Here is a 20,374-nt window from a genome sequence, read left to right on the forward strand (position 1 = left end):
ACCTTAACCCAATTGCAGGTGTAACTCCACAATTAATACCCAGGTGTTATACATAATCAGGCAATGTGGTCAGAGTCCAACTTGTTGGAGAGACACCTAGGCTATGAATCTGAGTTTGATCAAAAGATGCAGCAGGCAGATAGAAGTGTCTAAAGTGATCTGCTTATAATAATCAGAATAGCCGCACATTACCTTGTGACATAATGATGACCGGGTAAGAGAAGTCTGCAAAGGGGAATGAATAGCGCGCCTCGACGCGCGTTTCACCGAAGTGGCTTCGTCAGGAGGCGTGGCTAAAGGTCAATCGGAGGGTGTATATATATGAGAACTGATAGCAGCGTCTGTCCAATGGGCGCACGGCCCGTCATCGCGTCCCGCCCCCTCAAGCGCCCGAGCGAGTCCCGCGCCGCCAGGCACAGCAGGAAGGGAGGAAAAAACATCCCCTCCGCTGTCTAGGCAACCCAGGACACGCCCACGACGCCCGAGCTGCAGGGCGAGGATCAGAGCAGACGGAAGAAAGTGAAGGGGTATAGATAGAAATTGTGGTCATGAGCGGATCCCCTGTCGAGGGGTGGGTGGCCAATACACAGATCGACAGGGAGGCGCCCAGATCCACAGAAAAGAAAGTAGGATAAGAAGGAGATTAAATCTCCTGTAGAATGAGAGTACATAAAAAGGTATACAACAAACAAAACCATAGAAATAACGAAAATGCAATTAGGGACAAACCACTTTAGTGGTAAGATAATATAACAGACCATCAGCAAACAGGTACACTGCAATTGTGCATACAACCCCGCAAGTACATTGCATACAGATAATGCATATCCTGAGTCAATGCTGCAATATAATAAAGAGCATATACTCCACTCCTACGAGGTTGAATTGCATAAATAATAACAATTCGACTAATTCCATATTAGCAAATAAGGTCCCAACACATAGGACCCCGCGAACATATACATGCAATATTCATTAATATCCAACAAATCGGTCAAAGGGGATAAAGCTGAAAAATACAATCATTAACATTTCAAGATTCATATGGTAGTCACGATACATTCAGGCAAGAGTGGGTCACAGCTTGCCAGTATTATAAATATATCTATTGTTGATTGCAGACTTTGATGGTTATGAAATTTATAGATCTTCAGAGGTGGTATATTATGGCGCACATCCGTCACTCCTATTCAGGTCAGACGCTGCTAATGTGAAAAACACAGAGAGGTATCTAGAATAAAGTAAAGACAGCAGTTAAAATCTTATGCAAGACACACAGAGATAAATAAAATGGACTATATAACCCACCGGTTCTTTAGACCAAGAACGACTTAAAACTCACATACTCGTTGAGTCCGAAGGGAGCTATTGTATTAAGGACCGTTATCAAAATTGGTCAGCCGTTGGACTCACTGCATACCCTATAACAGTATAGCAGACTCTCTCCTTTCTAATGAGAACATGTCGTACTTGTTACTGTGGCCCTGCTCTGTGTGTCTTTAAATTCTTAGTGGGGTTTTTCCTAAAATTGGTCAGCCGTTGGACTCACTGCATACCCTATAACTGTATAGCAGACCCTCTCCTTTCTAATGTGAAGATGTCGTACCTTGTTACTGTGGCCCTGCTCTATGTGTCTTTAAATTCTTAGTGGGGTTTTTCCCAAATTTTGGCAGCCCTTGCAGTCACGACATGGGTATTACCACTATAGGAGACCCGCTCCTTTATAATGGGAACATTTTTTTTACTGAGACCCTCCTCTATGTCTCTTCAAAGGGGTATTGGGTTGCGTCCAAATTTTTGGCAGCCCTTGAAGTCACTGGATACGCAATAACAGTATAGGAGACCCACTTGTTAATAATGGGAACAACAAAGTATAGCCGGCTGATGGCTCTCTAACAATAGCTACGGCCGACTGCTGGCCTTTTAAGAATAGTAAGGGCCGTCTGATGTCCCTGTAAAAATAGGCTTTATGACTTTCAAAGTCCCTCCATCATAAATAAAAAAGGATGTGTCTGATGATGTGTCACACACCACATTGCCAGATAAGGTTGTAAAATGTTAAAATGACATTTCCCTGAGAATGCATTTGTCTTAAAAAATAACGTAAAAAAACAAAACAATAGGATCTTTTGTTAGCATAAAAAACAGCATCACCAATTTAACCTCAATGTATTCACATTGTTCAGCTCATGCACCTCCTCCTCCATCTCCAAAATGATCACATCAGTCACAAGCTGACAGCACTGCAGCACTGCCTTGGCCCAGCGGCAACAGGTTGTGCTGAAGATAACATGCTTAATGCTTAATTGACAAACCGCCCAGTGCTGCAGAGTTGTTGAAAGCTGTAACACAGCAGCCTGATTTGTGGCTCTCACTGCTGAACATACAGCCAGGCATGGCGTGTGTAACAATGGGCGGAACCTGGCGACAGAGAAATGACAGCCGGAGTAGATATGGTTTCCCTCTATGCCAATCCTTTCACTGAGCTAAAGAACATGGCTGTGGTGAAATACAACTCCCACTGAGAAGCTGTTTCAGATTGAAAAACATTGTGCCCACCAGAGGATTTGATTCTGAGGGCTAACATTTCTCACCCACTCAAGAGCCCCATAGCAGCTGCAGAGTTAGCACTATCATGAACTCTCCTGAGGTAGAAGCCAAGGCACACCAGAGGATTCTCTGGTGGGACCGTCCAAGCCTGCTGAGAAGCAGTCCTCCTGGCTAAGAAAAGTGTGTGGGAAGGTTCCCGGACACTCTATGGCTGCTTTTTTACTGAGGAGGAAACACACGCAAACACGGGGAGAACATACAAAGTCCTTGCAGATGTTGTCCTTGCTGGGATTTGAGCCCAGGATCCCAGCGCTGCAAGGCTTCAGTGCTAACCACTGATCCAACGTGCTGCCGTTCACCCTCTAATATCTAACAGGCTGGAGAAACTTGCACCTACTGCCACTCTATCTTCAGCTCCTTTGTGAGAAAATGTATTTGGGCAGCCACTCAGTCTACCAAATAAAATTCCTGAGAAAGAAAATGGGGGTGGCTTCGCAACTGGTACTGGGGGCAGTGCTAATACCATGGCATCGTACCATAGTTTGCTGGAAATATTCCAGGCTGGTAGGAGGCAAGCAAATTCCCACAGAAAAGTACCAGCAGTAATGTTCAGGCCACATTTCAAGTGCAAGCAGCTGTAGAGGACTTCCTGGGAGAAATGACACGCAGGGTAGATACGGTTTCCCTCTATGTCAGTCCTTTCACCGAGCTAAATACAACTCTCAGCCAAAAAAGTTGTGGATTAGCTCCGTACCGTCCCTGGCCACATTCACCTGGCCACGTGTTTGTGGTTAGGCGGTCCTTCCCTGTAAGTGCACTGGGGAGGGCACGGGTAATGTTGTGGGACCGTGCTTGTGGAAGGCGGAGGCGATACCGGGAAATATAGTGGCGGCTGGGAAATGAGTATAGACACCCGGCCGCCGCCGGCATGAGGTTGTGAAAAGCTTCCGCCTCCACGAGCTTAAAAGGCCATATTTCAAGGTTAAAGAGCTGCCCAGAAATCTGGCAGTTTAGTGTTGCGGCCTGTGGGTGGGTGGGTGGCTGGCTGCATACTTGCACTTGCATTCCAATTAACAGAAAACTAAGCAGATGGTGGCCTCTATCATCATCATGGCCTCACCTCAGCACTATGAACTCTCCTGAAGGAGAAACCAGGGCCCGCCGGAGGAGTCTCCGGTTCTCTGGTGAGCCCGTCCAACCCTGCCAAAAAGCAGCCCTTACTAAGAAAAGTGTGGGGGAAGGTTCCCAGACACTCTATGGCTGCTTTTTTTAATGTGGATCGGCCATGCTTATGCATGTTATTTCTCAAAACGCATTACAGATCAGGCCATTGTCCAACTCTGTATTCAAGAAATTAAATGTGCAAAGAAAGATGTGTGTGTGTGTGTCAAAGCACCACCGACAAGTGCGAGTTGATGTTGGCCTGGCTGCCATTGCTTCTGCAACAAGCTCAATTATAGGACTTCCTGGGAGAAATGACACTCAGGGTACATACAGTTTCCCGCTATGCCAGTCCTTTCACCGAGCTAAATACAACTCTTAGCAAAAAAAAGTTGTGGACTGGCTCCGTACCGTCCCTGGCCACATTCACCTGTCCACGTGTTTGTGGTTAGGCGGTCCTTCCCAGTAAGTGCACTGGGGAGGGCACGGGTAATGTTGTGGGACCCGTGCTTGTGTAAGGCGGAGGCGATACCGGGAAATATAGTGGCGGCTGGGAAATGTGTATAGCCACCCGGCCGCCGCCGGCATGAGGTTGTGAAAAGCTTCCGCCTCCACGAGCTTAAAAGGCCATATTTCAAGTGCAAAGAGCTGCCCAGAAATCTGGCAGTTTAGTGTTGCGGCCTGTGGGTGGGTGGCTGGCTGGCTGCATACTTGCACTTGCATTCCAATTAACAGAAAACTAAGCAGATGGTGGCCTCTATCATCATCATGGCCTCACCTCGGCACTATGAACTCTCCTGAAGTAGAAGCCAGGGCCTGCCGGAGGAGTCTCCGGTTCTCTGGTGAGCCCGTCCAACCTGTCGAAAAGCAGCCCTGGCTAAGAAAAGTGTGGGGGAATGTTCCCGGACACTCTATGGCTGCTTTTTTAATGTGGATCGGCCATGCTTATGCATGTTATTTCTCTAAACACATTACAGGTCAGGCCATTGTCCAACTGTGTATTCAAGAAATTAAATGCGCAAAGAAAGATGTGTGTGTGTCAAAGCACCACCGACAAGTGCGAGTTGATGTTGGACGGGCTGCCATTGCTTCTGCAATGAGCTTAATTACAGGACTTCCTGGGAGAAATGAGACGCAGGGTAGATACGGTTTCCCTCTATGCCAGTCCTTTCACCAAGCTAAATAAAACTCTTAGCAAAAAAAGTTGTGGACTGGCTACGTACCGTCCCTGGCCACATTCACCCATCCACGTGTTTGTGGTTAGGCGGTCCTTTCCAGTAAGTGCACTGGGGAGGGCACGGGTAATGTTGTGGGACCCGTGCTTGTGGAAGGCAGAGGCAATACCAGGAAATATAGTGGCGGCTGAGGACTGAGTATGGACACTCGGCTGCCGCCGGCATGAGATTGTGAAAAGCTTCTGCCTCCACAAGCCTAAAAGGCTACATTTCAAGTGCAAGCAGCTGTCAAAAATTTGGCAGTAAAGTACTGCAGCCTGTGGGTCTGTGGGTGGGTGGCTGCCTGCATACTTGCGCTTTCATTCCAAGAAATGGGGTAGGGACAACTGAACGCTGCAGTGGGACAAGGACGTGGACGGTGATTGTTGCAAGTCTGCAATGACAGGTGCATGGCGGGGGGCATCTTCGCATGCGCTAAGGATCACTCATGATTGGCACACTTTTAGGCTATGTGCCCACGATGCAGAAATGAAGCAGAAAATTTGTGCAGCGTTTCTGCATCTCCCTTGTCAGAAAAAACGCATGCAGATTGTGCATGCGTTTTTCCTGCAGAATACACTCATATTCACATGCGTATTCACATGCGTTTATGCATGCGTTTACGCATGCGGACTACAAGCACTTTCCAGGCGATAGCATCACTTGGAAAGTGCTTGACAACTAGGTCACACTATATAAATCCATGCAAACAGCATGGATTTATATAGTGTGACCGTAAAAAATAAAGCTATACTTACCGATCCCCCGCCGCATGTGCTGCCGCGTGTGTTGTCGCGCTCCTTCCGGGTTGCCGGCATATCGCGAGACAGCCTGCGGTCACAGACGTCATCTCAGGTCCTGGAAGATAAGCGCTGCCGGCCGGCCCGTGAGAAGGTAAATATAAACTTTATTTATTATTTTATTCTTTTTTTCACAGGTACAATGGTACCCAGGTCTGGATGAGAGTCTTCTCTTCTCCAGAACTGGGTACCATCCGCACATTGAAACGCATATAATCCGCATGTATAAATGTACAGACACGGATTATATGCGTCTCAATGCAAGTCAATGGCAGCGATTACGCCGCGCTTCCGCAAAATTAATGAACATGCTGCGGATTTTTGAGCGCCGCAGAAATGCTGCGGAATAATCCGCAGCATGTGCATTGACATTGCGGAATACCATTGAGGACCATGTGGTGCGGATTACCAAGCGTTTTTGATGCGTTTCCGCTGCGGAAATTCCTCAGCGGAAACGCATGAAAAACGCATCGTGGACACGCAGCCTTAAGCAGTAAGTCAGAGATGCTTCCAGAGGTCTTCCCCATGCTGTTCCCATGTCTTTTCAGCACTGAATGCATGTGTCTGATGATGTGTCACACACACCACATGGCCAGATAAAGTTGTAAAATGTTAAAATTACATTTCCTGGTGAATGCATTTGTCTTGGTTGAAAGCAATACAAAAGTGCAAAAACGCATCAAAACCGCTGCGTGTTAACATAGCCCAAGTTGTGGAGGAGTATTTTTGTTTTTGGTTATTTATTTTGCCTTATATACAAGTCATTACCCTGGAAAGGATGTTCCTTAACATATTTCCCAGGAAAATGCATTTTGGTTTCGTTTTTGTATGTTTTATTGTGAGTCCGTAAAAGTGGTGTAATACTCTGACCACGTTGCTGACAGCAGTGATCTGGGAGTCAGAGATGCTTCCAGGGGTCTTCCCCATGCTGTTCCCATGTCATTTGAGCACTGCTCCCATCGATTTCGGCAATTTTTAGGCCCTCTGCAGACCGTCAGGGGGAGTCGCCTGAAAAATGCTCTACTTTCCCATAGACTTACATTGGGCTCGTTGCTTGGGTCGAGCACCCGAGTATTCCAATTTGCTCGACCCGAGCAACGAGTACCCGAGCATTTTAGTGCTCGCTCATCACTACCTATCAGTATGTTTTTTGGAGTTTCCACCATATATCAGCATACAAAACTTTCAACTACACAATCTGCACCATAAGGAATCCGTTTTTCACTATACAAGATCTGAGAACTTGTCTCTTCTGTGTGCATGAGGCCTAATTGTCAAAGGATTATAAAAAACTATTTAACTTTTCCCTTTTTCGAATTTTTACATATAAAGAACCTTATGCACAAAACCAGTTCTAGGAAAAAAAATATTGCTGAAAGCAGCCTGTTATTGAACTAGAGAATATTGGACAAAAATGGAGTAATCCCATAGACTAACATGGGTAAAGATCGTTATCCACATCAGACTAACGTCAGATGAATATTCCTATTTTATCAGACCTGATGACCATTTAATGCGTTTAGGGTATGTTTCATCTAAACTACTAAATAGTGGGATTTGGGCCAAACCCCTGAAGGGGTCATTACTTTAAAGACAAAGAATGGAATCAGTTTGTGATCTCTCTGGCCTCTGTTTTGGTACTGACTTCTCAAGGCAGTCATAAAAATGTGGCCAACTGTGCTTTTCTTCCTGCTTCCAGAAGGCAGACACTGCCAAAATGTAGGCCAGATCGAGCACAAAGTGACTGTCTGCCTCCGTAAACTCAATGGACATGGTTCCACCTGATTCTCGTTTTTAAGTGGGTCAGAAAAAAGCCCTAATGTAGCCACTAACATGTGGCCCACACACACAAAAATTGTGAACATACTATTAGATGGGGCGTGCTAGGCAGATTTATAAAATATGGAATATTTAATAAGAGCATGAATCAGTGTTTAAAGTAAAATCATCCTGAGGAGGCATAAGAGATAGAAAGTCTTTAACCTCTACCAACATTCACCAAGACTATCAAACTGTGTGCAACATTGATAGATGACTTGCTCATATTAATGCTGGCTAAATTTGAGATAGCATTAGTAAGGCTGCCCCAATCTGTGTAAAACAAAGTTGATGGCATGCAGTAATGTCGTTTTTATAGGGCATTATAATTACCGTACATTACAGTTCACCAAACACCGCCTCCAACTGTGAATAATATATATGCACTTCAGTTGCTCCAAAAAGGCTATCTGTTGCAATGTTGTGCTCCCAACTGATGTATAAAATATGGCTTTGTCAGTATGAATAGGAAATCAGTCTGAGTACCACACCCTACTAAATGTCTTTTTTTCAGTTTTTGGAACTTCTATTAAAAAGCAAGGACAACATTTTAAGGTCTGCCTAGAAGTGTGTACGCAGTGGAAATAGTGAAAACGTAATACATCTGCAAACCACAAAAACCGCACCCTTAATTATCTATTACTTTCAGTTGAGCCTATTTATGCAGCACATCATTCACCGGAAACACAATTATTATGTATAAATATTGTGCATTTAAACTTTTCAGTGTTTGTTGTTTCTACCAAACAAAATTGTCTATTTTTATGCCAAAATAAAATGTTTTCTCATCTATTAAATTAGAGAAGTTAATTATTTCCCCACAATTGCTAAAATCTCTCCCGGCTGCTGTTTGGGTCTTGTATATACACTCCTGCATGATAAGTTGTGCATAGCGACAACATATCACGTGAATTAGTCGTCCCATTGCAGCGATGTCACCAAAGTCAATCCAGAGACTGGTCCTCTTGTAAATGTCACACGGGCCGTGCTGTTCTGCTGCGACTCTTGACACTAGTGAAATGGGTCCCTGGGTGTATGTTAGTGACTGTGTCTCTCCTAAAGATCTTTCCCATGAATGCAGATTGCCAAATGGTACTGCAAATCGGGACACAGAATGTAGCAAGTAGCCACTCTAGTGTACGTACATAAACTGTATGGAAAAAACAAAAGCATCAATGTGGCATGCATAAAAAGTACAATCTTTATTCCATTTTGTTAAAAAAGGTATAGGATAGCCATGTCAATTCTTCTAATTCTATGACTAAGGGCTTTCAGCCTGAAACGGGTTAGGAGAATTTACTTTTTTTTAAACTATGGATATCCTATACCTTTTTAACAAAATGGAATAAAGATTGAACTTTTTATACATGCCACGTGGATCATTTTGTTTTTTCCATGTTCCTTCCGGTGGTCAACCCGGAAGCTACCAAATCAGTTGATACACAGTGAGGCTTTTCCTTTACTTTTTCTTTGCATGGTACATAAACTGTAGTTTACTTATGGAAAGTACATTAGTGTTGAGCGAGCACTAAAATGCTCGGGTGCTCGAAGCTCGGGCCGAGCTCACCGTGATACTCGGGTGCTCAACCCGAGCAATGAGCCCAATGTTAGTCTATGGGAGTTCCGAGCATTTTTGCGGCGGCACCCACGGCAGTCTGTAGAAAGCCTAAAAAGTGCCCAAAACGATAGTGACAGTGCTCAAATGACATGGGGACAGCATGGGGATCGCCCCAGGAAGCATTTGTGACCCCCAGGTCACTGCTGTCAACAACGTGGTCAGAGGTATTAAGCCACTTTTACGGGCTCACAATAAAACGTTCAAAAACGAAACTGAAACTGCTTTCCTGTGAAATATGTTAAGGAACATCCTTTCCAGGGTAAAGACTTGTGTATAAGGTAAAATAAATAACCAAAAACAAAAATACTCCTCCATACCTTGGGCTATGTTCACAAGTAGCATTTTTTATGCGTTTTTGCACTTTTGTATTTCTTTCAACCTTGACAAATGCATTCACCGGGAAATGTTATTTTGGCATTTTACAACTTTATCTGGCCATGTGGTGTGTGTGACACATCATCAGACACATGCATTCAGTGCTGAAAAGACATGGGAACAGCATGGGGAAGACCTCTGGAAGCATCTCTGACTTACTGCTTAAGGCTGCGTGTCCACGATGCGTTTTTCATGCGTTTCCGCTGCGGAATTTTCGCAGCGGAAATGCATCAAAAACGCTTGGTAATCCGCACCACATGGTCCTCAATGGCATTCCGCAATGTCAATGCACATGCTGCGGATTATTCCGCAGCATTTCTGCGGCGCTCAAAAATCCGCAGCATGCTCATTAATTTTGCGGAAGCGCGGCGTAATCGCTGCCATTTACAACCTTATCTGGCCATGTGCTGTGTGACACATGCATATGACGCGCCTCCTGGGCCGCGTGGGGAACCCGGAACCGGGCCTTTTGTGGGATGCTAGGAGTTGTAGTCACCGTGGCGGCGATCCCGTGGCTCAGGGTGGTCAAACCAGTGGCAGTCTATTTATGTGTTTTTTATGATTAATGTCCGACTACACCACCCGTGGATCACGGTCAAGGTGTACCGCCGCTTCAAGGCAGACCGCTGAGGCTGGTGTTGTGTGCGCAGCAGAGAATGGGATAACTCCCCACGAAAGGAGTACAGCCTCAGGGCAGTAAGTGTAGACGATGGGAGTGATGGTGCACGGGAGTCCCAGCACTAGTAGTGCTGTATGCGGTGAGAAAGCACAGAGACAAGGTGTTGCAGTTCAGGTTCTTTACTCACAGTTCTCATCCAGGTCACTTGTGCACAGGTAGGACCGCCTGAGCCGTGCTGCGTCCACCAGGCAGGGGGCTCGATCAACCCCCAGGCAATTCCAGAGTGTGGCACAGGACTCCTTTCTATCCTTTCATCAGCCGTGCCCGACCAGTGACACTACTTCTGTCCAGCTGCCTCGGGTCTTCTCCTGGGAGGACTGGGTGTCCACTTCCCTGACCCTATGTGGTGTGCCTTTCTAGTAGGTGTAGTGAGGGGTCGCACCAGTAAATGGTCACGACCGCCGGTCCTTGGTTAAGGATTAGTCGCCTCCACCAACTTGGGATCCGGTACCCTGTTCTGCCAACCCGTCACCCGCAATCTCCTGGGTCCTTAGGGTTCCTTCTGCCTTGGTGTCTCTGGGCCCTTCTATATTTTGGGTACTTCTCTTTCTTTGCTGTTACTTTCTGTTCCTTTCTGTTTCTGTTCCTTTCTTCTGGCTCCGGCCTTCACCCTAGGCCTGCCTCGTGGAGCTGGGCCCAGACTGAGCCACAGCTCCCTGTCAGCCCTCTCTGGCTGAACTCCTTCTCTTCTCCTCCTGACTGTCTGACCTTCTTCTCCACTCCCAGAACTAAGATGGTGCCCACCTCTTATACCTCCCTCTGGTGTGCGAGCTCAGGTGACTTGCAACCAATGGGCTCCTACCTATGCCCAGAAACCGTCCCCATCTGCTCCTACATCACTCGGTTTTCCTCCCCCTCCTCACTCCAGCCAGGGACATGTTCTGTCGTGCCTGCATTACTGTACTAATGGGAGCACCGTTGAGCTGTCCCCCGGAAATTGGGTGTGTGTGATGCATGCAGCTAACTGAGTCCCGGTCCACACACCATCCTTACCCGGGAGTGGGATATCACACCTCTGGTTGAGGTGCAATACCTCTGTAGTGACCGAACCCTCGGGGCACTACACATACAGTGCTGAAAACACATGGGAACAGCATGGGGAAGACATCTGGAAGCATCTCTGACACCCAGGTCACTGCCTAAAAGTGTGCCCCTCAGAAGTGATCCTTTCCACATTACAAGATACAGACTTGCAACTATCCCTGTTCAAGTCCTAGTCCCAGGGCAGTGTTCAATTGTACCTCCCCCATTCCTTGCAATGCAAGCGCAAGTATACAGCCTGCCACCCACCCAACCCCAAGATGCAATACCATACTGCTTGCTTGCACTTGAAATTGGGCCTTTTAGGCATGTGGAGGCGGAATCTGGCCACCAGGTTATGGCTGCGTCGGCGGCATGGTATCCATACTCGGCCCCGAGCCACCCCGAGGCCGGGTGCCCACACACAGTCCCCAGCCGCCTGGGGGAGGCAGAGTGTCCATAAACGGTCCCCAGCTGCCCCTATTTGTCCCGGTGCACCATATACACCAGCGCGCATACCAAAAGATTACCTGTGCCCTCCCCAGTGCATTTAGTGGGAAGAACAGCCTAACCACAAACACGTGGACAAGTGAATGTGGCCAGGAATGGTCCATCTCACTGACGCCTTCTCACTGGGTTAATATTGTGGAAGTCGGGACACAGTTGGACACTGGGATGCAACACGTCCTCCAGACATAGAGGATTGCAGGTCCTGGGTCAATCAGGCTTCAACACAAAGTTCAGAAGGTAAACAGCAGCAGTGGTCAGCCTCCTACACAAAGAGTAAATTATTCATGGTCATGAGGCCATCCATCTCCTTAGCTTTCTGTTCCTTGGAATGCAAGCGCATGTATGTAATAGCGGCTAGGCCTGAGGTGGTCAGCAATTTGGCGCATATCCTACCTCCTCTGAGGATTGCTGGATGTTTTCCTGCTACTATCCCAGTTCTATGACTCCCGTTAAAACAAAGCTTCAGGTGATGAATGATGGATGAGGTGGTGGCAAAGGAGAAAGAGCAGGAGGAACAGGGACCATTCACATCAATGTCAGGCCAGTCAACCACACATGTCTTGTAGGATATGTTTCTGTACCAAAAGGAGCGGTTCGGCTACACACTAATAGGGCATACAGTGAGTGCAATGCCTACCAAAAATTTCGAGGCACTCCAATGCCCCTTGGAAGTGACATGGAGGTCAGAGGGCCTTAACTAAACCTTTTTTTCCATTTATAGCAACTGGGTCTCCTGTACACTGTTGGCCAAGACGGTTTTCATGCCCCTTGGAAGAGACATGAAGATCAGAGTGGTTTAACAAGACTGTTTTAATGCCCCTTGGAGGAGACGTGGAGGTCACAGTAGCTTAACAAGATGGTTTTAATGCCCCTTGGAAGAGACATGGAGGTCAGAGTGGTTTAACAAGATGGTTTTAATGCCCCTTGGAAGAGACGTGGAGGTCAGAGTGGTTTAACAAGATGGTTTTAATGCACCTTGGAAGAGACGTGGAGGTCAGAGTGGTTTAACAAGACGGTTTTAATGCCCCTTCTAAGAGACGTGGAGGTCACAGTAGCTTAACAAGACGGTTTTAATGCACCTTGGAAGAGACGTGGAGGTCACAGTAGCTTAGCAAAACAGTTTTAATGCCCCTTGGAAGAGACGTGGAGGTCAGAGTGGTTTAACAAGACGGTTTTAATGCCCCTTGGAAAAGACGTGGCGGTCAGAGAGGTTTAACAAGATGGTTTTAATGCCCCTTGGAAGAGAGGTGGAGGTCAGAATGGTTTAACAAGACAGTTTTAATGCCCCTTGGAAGAGACATGGAGGTCAGAGTGGTTTAACAAGATGGTTTTAATGCACCTTGGAAGAGACGTGGAGTTCAGAGTGGTTTAACAAGATGGTTTTAATGCCCCTTGGAAAAGACGTGGCGGTCAGAGTGGTTTAACAAGATGGTTTTAATGCCCCTTGGAAGAGAGGTGGAGGTCAGAATGGTTTAACAAGATGGTTTTAATGCCCCTTGGAAGAGAGGTGGAGGTCAGAATGGTTTAACAAGACTGTTTTAATGCCCCTTGGAAGAGATGTGGAGGTCACAGTAGCTTAACAAGACAGTTTTAATGCCCCTTGGAAGAGACGTGAAGGTCAGAGTGGTTTAACAAGACGTTTTTAATGCCCCTTGGAAGAGACTTGGAGGTCACAATAGCTTATCAAGATGGTTTTAATGCATCTTACAAGAGCCATGCAGTACAGCATATTAAAAACATTATTCCTATTATTGTGGAGTGGGTCTCCCACAGTCTTTGCCTATGCCTTCCAAGCAAAAGCTGCCAAAAATAGGACGGAGGAACTTGCAATGCCCCTTACAAGAGCCATGCAGTACAGCATATTAAAAACATTATTCCCATTATTGGGGAGTGGGTCTCCCATAGTCTTTGCCTATGCCTTCCAAGCAAAAGCTGTCAAAAATTAGGATGGAGGAACTTGCAATGCCCCTTACAAGAGCCATGCAGTAAAGCATATTAAAAATATTCCCATTATTGGGGAGTGGGTCTCCCATAGTCTTTGCCTATGCCTTCCAAGCAAAAGCTGCCAAAAATTAGGATGGAGGAACTTGCAATGCCCCTTACAAGAGCCATGCAGTACAGCATATTATAAACATTATTCCCATTATTGGGGAGTGGGTCTCCCATAGTCTTTGCCTATGCCTTCCAAGCAAAAGCTGCCAAAAATTAGGACAGAGGAACTTGCAATGCCCCTCACAAGAGCCATGCAGTACAGCATATTAAAAACATTATTCCCATTATTGGGGAGTGGGTCTCCCATAATCTTTGCTATGCCTTCCAAGCAAAATCTGCCAAAAATTAGGATGGAGGAACTTGCAATGCCCCTTACAAGAGCCATGCAGAACAGCATATTAAAAACATTATTCCCATTATTGGGAAGTGGGTCTCCCATAGTCTTTGCCTATGCCTTCCAAGCAAAAGCTGCCAAAAAGTAGGACGGAGGAACTTGCAATGCTGGCAACACGGACCACGGTCACCCTGGTGTTATAGTGGTGGTGGAGGCTGAGGATAAGGAGAAGAGCAAAAAACAGCAGAAATGAGGAAGCGTATACCCATGTGTGGGTGTGAAGTGGTGCATGGGAATACACCTCCCAAAATAACACAGTGGATTTGACTTTGTTACTCTGCTGTCATTTGGTGGTGATGAGAAGTCTGGCCCAATCCAGCCCTTGTTCATTTTAATAAGGGTCAGCTTGTCAGCATTGTCAGTTGACAGGCGAGTGCGCTTATCAGTTATAATTCCCCCAGCGGCACTAAAAACACGCTCTAATATCACGCTAGCGGCAGGGCAGGCCAGGACCTCCAAGGCGTACAGAGCGAGTTCATTCCAAGTGTCCAGCTTGGATACCCAATAATTAAAAGGCACAGAGTAATCAGGGAGGACGCTGGTACGGTCGGCAAGGTACTCCCTCACCATCTTTTGAAACTTTCCACTCCTTGTGAGAGTACCCCACGCCTCAGAGTCTGTAAGCTGGGCGGGTCTCAGAAAACTGTCCCAGAATGTTGACAGTGTTCCCCTGCCTCTGCTGGATTGGAGTTGCGTCTCTCTCGCCTGTATGCCTTGGTTGGGCAAAGAACTGTGACCTCTGCCGCTAGCGTGTTCAGATGGGAATTTTTTTAACAATTCTGCAGCAAGGGCCTTCTGGTACTGCCCCATTTTTGTAGACCTCTCCACCTCAGGAATAAGAGAGTGAAAGTTCCCCTTGAGCGGGGGTCTAAAAGTGTTACCAACCAGTAATGACTGTCACCCAACATTTTGACAACGCGAGGGTCACGGATAAGTCAGCATAACATAAAGTCAGCCATGCGTCCCAGACTGGTAACGGGCAAGACTTCCGTGTCCTCACCAAGATGACGACTGACCATGCTCTCCTCCTCCTCCCCCCTGTCCTCAGGCCACCCTCGCTGAACCGACGGTATGACAGTTGTACAGGTACTACCGTCTACAGCGCATGATACCAGCTCCTGTTCTTCCTCCTCCTCTCCCTCATTGTCCCCCAATGCATGTTGGGATGAGATGAGGCTGGGCTGTGTGTAATCGTCCGCTACGGCTTCTTGATCCATCTCATCATACTCTGGCTGCAATGTCTCCTCTTTAATTCTCTGCAGAGAGCGTTGCAAAAGACAAACAAGTGGGATTCTGACGCTAATGATGGTGTCATCGCCACTCACCATCTTGGTGGACTCCTCAAAGTTTGTCAGGGTGGTACAAATGTAAGACATCCAGATCCACTTCTGAGGTCTTATGTGTGGAGTCTGACCTGAATATCGACGGCCTTGTTGCAGCTGGTATTCCACAACTGCTCTCTTCTGCTCACAAATCCTTTGCAACATGTGGAGGGTAAAGTTCCAATGAGTGGGGACATCACACACCAGTCGGTGTGCCGGAAGCTGCAAACGCTGCTACAACACAGCAAGGATGGCGGAAGCTGTAGCCGGCTTCCAAAAATGAGCTGACAGGCAGCGTACTTTGACGAGCAGATCTGGCAACTCGGGGTACAATTTAAGAAACCGCTGAACCACGAGGTTAAGCACATGAGCCAGGCATGGTACGTGTGTGATCTCGCCTCGCCTCAGAGCCGCCACCAGGTTACGGCCATTGTCACACACGACCATGCCTGGATGTAGGTTCAGCGGTCTCAGCCACAGATCTGCCTGCTCTTTCACAGCTGTCCACAACTCAAAAGCAGTGTGAGGTTTATCACCTAAGCTTATGAGTTTCAGCACAGCCTGTTGCCGCTTGGCTGAGGCAGTACTGCAATGCTTCCAGCTTGTAACTGATGTGGTAATATCTGAGATGGAGGCTGAACATGAGGAGGAGGATGATGCACAGGAGCTGTACACTGTGGGGGCCACTCTGACTGACATAGGGCCCGCAATCCTCAGTGTGGGGAGGATGTGTTCCGTCCCAAGGTCTGACTGGGTCCCAGCTTCCACCATGTTTACCCAGTGTGCGGTCAGGGAGATGTACCGTCCCTGGCCTCAAGCACTTGTCCACGTGTCCGTTGTCAGGTGGACTCTCCCAGTAACTACATTGTTGAGGGCATGGCAGATGTTTTTGGACAAGTGCTTGTGTAGTGTGGAGATGGCACACCGGGCAAAATAGTGTCAGCTGGGGACCGAGTACCGAGGGACGGCCACCGCCATAAGGTTGCGGAAGGATTCCATCTCCACCAGCCTAAAAGGCAGCATTTCCAACGCAAGCAGTCGTGAAATGTGCGAATTTAGGACTGTTGCCTCTGGGGCGTTGGCTGCGAATTTGCACTTTCATTCAAAGGTCTGGGATATGGACAATTGAAAGCTGCGGTGGGACGTGGACATGGACGTTGATGCTGTTTCTTGAGAAACTGCCATAACAAGTGAAGACTGAGAGGAGGGGGCATCTTTGCATGCAGTATGGACAGGGGATTTGCCTTGCACGCACAACACGGGGTACTCTTACATGCACAACAGCGGAAGAAGCAGTTGTGACACCCGCTGATACTGGTCGTGGACCCTGGGGTTCACCCCACAAAGTCGGGTGCTTTGCTGACATGTGCCCGATCATGCTGGTGGTGGTCAGGCTGGTAGCTTTGTCACCCCTGCGGATGCTGGCCTGGCAGGTGGTACAAATGGCCTTTTTGGGGTTATCAGCAGAGTCTTTAAAAAAATTCCAGACTCTGGAAGACCTACTCGTTGTACTGGCAACGTCCCTCGTGTTGGTGTTACGGGGAACGGTTGCCCACCTTCTGTCTGCGGCCACCACACTGCTTCTTCCTGCCTGTTGGGGTCCTCTGCCTCCCTCACCCTGTGTGCTGCTGGCCTCGCTCTGCGTGCCCTCCTGCCACGTTGGGTCAGTTATTAGATCATCCACCACCTCCTCTTCTTCCACTTCCGCACCACGGTCCTCCTCTTCACTTCATGGCAATTGTGTCTCGTCATCGTCCACCTCTTGTGACAAATTGCCAGCGTCGCCTTCCTGTGGCTGTGGCTGTTCAAATATTTGGCCATCGCTACATGGGATCTCTTCTTCCACCACTTCAAGCAGGGCAGGCGAGGGGCCCAAATATGGAAATGGACCAGTGAACAGCTCTTCAGAGTGTCCAACTGTGGGATCAGTTGCTGTCTGACGACACTCGGCATGGTGGGAGGAAGGAGCATCAGGTTGAGGAGGAGTATGCAGTCGAGACTCACGGCTACTAAGACTTGACCGTGTGGAAGACAGACCCAAGATGGTGGTGCCCAGGTGACTGGAAGTATTATCTGCTATCCAATTAATAACCTGTTCACACTGATCAGTTTGCAATAGTGGTGCTGTTGTGTGCTTCCCTAGGAATTCGGTCAAGAACTGGGAGCGAGAAGATGTGGCTGTTGGTTGTGGCACATTTGCACCTTGGCCACGGCCTCGTCCTCTGCACGCACCGTCACCAGAACGTCCAGTTCCACGTTCCTTGCCACGTGCCTTGCCCATTGTAAATGAAGTAAAATAGCTTACACTCGCACTATCAATAGCAAAAGGGTAATAAAAAGGAGATTTGAATCGTGGAAGAGGAAAACCACAGTTCTATTTATCTGGCCCACACCAGACACTCAAAATGTTTTTTTTTATGCAAAAAAGGCAAAAAAGCGGATAATACAAAGATTTGAACCAAGTAAATGCAAAACCACAGTTCTAGTTATCTGGCTTACACCAGACTCTTGTAAACAGATATATTTGTGTCTGAACAGCCTGCGAGACACTCAAAATGTTTTTTTTTATGCAAAAAGGTGGATTTCACCCAGATTTGAACCGTGGGAGAGGAAAACCACAGTTCTAGTTATCTGGCCTATACTAGACTCTTGTAAACAGATATATTTGTGTCTGAACAGCCAGCGAGACACTCAAAATGTTTTTTTTATGCAAAAAAGTGGAAAATACAGAGATTTGAACCGTGGAAGAGGAAAACCACAGTTCTAGTTATCTGGCCTACACCAGACTCTTTTAAACAGATATATTTGTGTCTGAACAGTCACCGAGACACTCAAAATGTTTTTTTTAAGGTAAAAAAGGCAAAAAAGTGGATAACACAGAGATTTGAACCGTGGAACTGCAAAACCACAGTTCTAGTTATCTGACCTACACTAGACTCTTGCATACAGATATATTTGTGTCTGAACAGCCAGCGAGACACTCAAAATGTTGTTTTAATGCAAAAAAGTGGATAATACAGAGATTTGAACCGTGGAAGAGGAAAACCACAGTTCTAGTTATCTGGCCTACACCAGACTCTTTTAAACAGATATATTTGTGTCTGAACAGTCACCGAGACACTCAAAATGTTTTTTTTTATTGAAAAAAGGCAAAAAAGTGGATAATACAGAGATTTAAACCGTGGAACTGCAAAACCACAGTTCTAGTTATCTGGCCTACACCAGACTCTTTTAAACAGATATATTTGTGTCTGAACAGTCACCGAGACACTCAAAATGTTTTTTTTATGTAAAAAAGGCAAAAAAGTGGATAATACTGAGATTTGAACCGTGGAACTGCAAAACCACAGTTCTAGTTATCTGGCCTACACCAGAATCTTTGAAAGATATATATTTGTGTCTGAACACTCACAGACACACTCAATTTTTTTTGGGGGGTGGAATACCAAAAGGTTAATAAGACGGGTATTTGTACAGTCTGACTGAGGAAAAAAAAAAAGAAAAGAGGATTTATATGAAAAAAAGGATTTTTCTTAGCCTCTGAGACCTGGGGCTAAGTCTAGCAATTTGAGCAGTGGTAGCACACAGGACTGTAATGCAGTGTTTGTTGGTATAACCACTGCGTCTCCTATACAGCCTGCCTGCCTGCCTGATATCTTTGATGGATATTAGTCCTGAGAAGGACTGTTTGTTTGATTTGGCAGGCTTTAGAGACCCTACACTACCTATTTTGCACTATATATCTCTCCCTAACTCAGCAGCACTGACCCTACACTGTCTGATCCCGGGCGACTGTGTCCAAGATGGCGGTGTGCGGCCAGCCAATCACTGTAATACCCATAACCAACATGGCTGCGGCATTACAGTGACTGGCTGGCAATCCCTGCATGTTCATTGGCTCTGTAAAGAGCGCCAAACGTGCAGGGCGGAGACCCGAGCTCCTGCCCGAGTAACCCGGAAATGCTCGGTGCTCCCCGAACATCCCGAGTAGTGAGATGCTCGGGCGAGTACCGAGCAGTGTCGAGCATGCTTGCTCAACATTAAAGTACATACAATAGGTAGCAGGTACAAAGCTTGCTCTTTACAGCTTCTGTATTACAAAAGGTAAATACGTTGTGGTTACAGGTGGCGGCACATAACTTGTGAAAATTTTTACAGTTATATGGTATGCTTGAACAGGGCTTTCCATTTTTAACTTGCTTTTCTTTTTCAGCTCACTTTTGTACCTGTGCCCGAGCATGGATAGCCAAGACTTTGTGCTCTAAATTTATAGATCTGGCCTACACACAGCCTCTTTCCTTCAAAGATTCTATGCCATATCAGGGTCAAATTAGCCCAAGGCTATACCTTTGGTTCTCTGGTTCTGTACCCCAGAAGCTGAGATCGCTTGTCTGTTGTTTCTATCCAGACCTCTCAGGGCACCCAAACTTATCTGCTGTCTCCACATATAAACTGCTTTGATTCTATTCTGTTTCACGCTTGCTACCTAAAACTCCTTTCGTTTACACGCTCAAATGAACTGAGTCGTTTCTTCTTCCTTGCCTGTGTACCCACATTTCTCAGTAACTCCTTAGCTAACAGGAAACACTCCCTTTTATCTCCCAAAGCTCCTCCCAACTACAGAGCTTGGCTAAGTTTTGACTCATTTATGCCCTGTCCTGCAATGTAACCTTCACTTCTTCTCAATATAACCACTTCTGATGAGGATAATAACACTAGGAACAGTCTCATCAATCATCACATACAAAGAATGCATTATTGCTATGATGTGTAATACTAACATCTTCAAAGGGTGTCAGTCATCTTCCTCTCCTTTAATCATCCCCCTTCTTCTTGTAGTTCTTAGCAACCAGGACCTCCAAGGCTCCTCTGAGCGCTTCCGGAGCTCGCAGGTCTCAGGCCACTCGCCGGGACTTCGCCG

The sequence above is a fragment of the Phyllobates terribilis genome, unplaced genomic scaffold (genome assembly GCF_046119375.1).
Source record: "Phyllobates terribilis strain yellow unplaced genomic scaffold, ASM4611937v1 Scaffold_9__5_contigs__length_417890890, whole genome shotgun sequence".
Classification (NCBI taxonomy): domain Eukaryota; kingdom Metazoa; phylum Chordata; class Amphibia; order Anura; family Dendrobatidae; genus Phyllobates; species Phyllobates terribilis.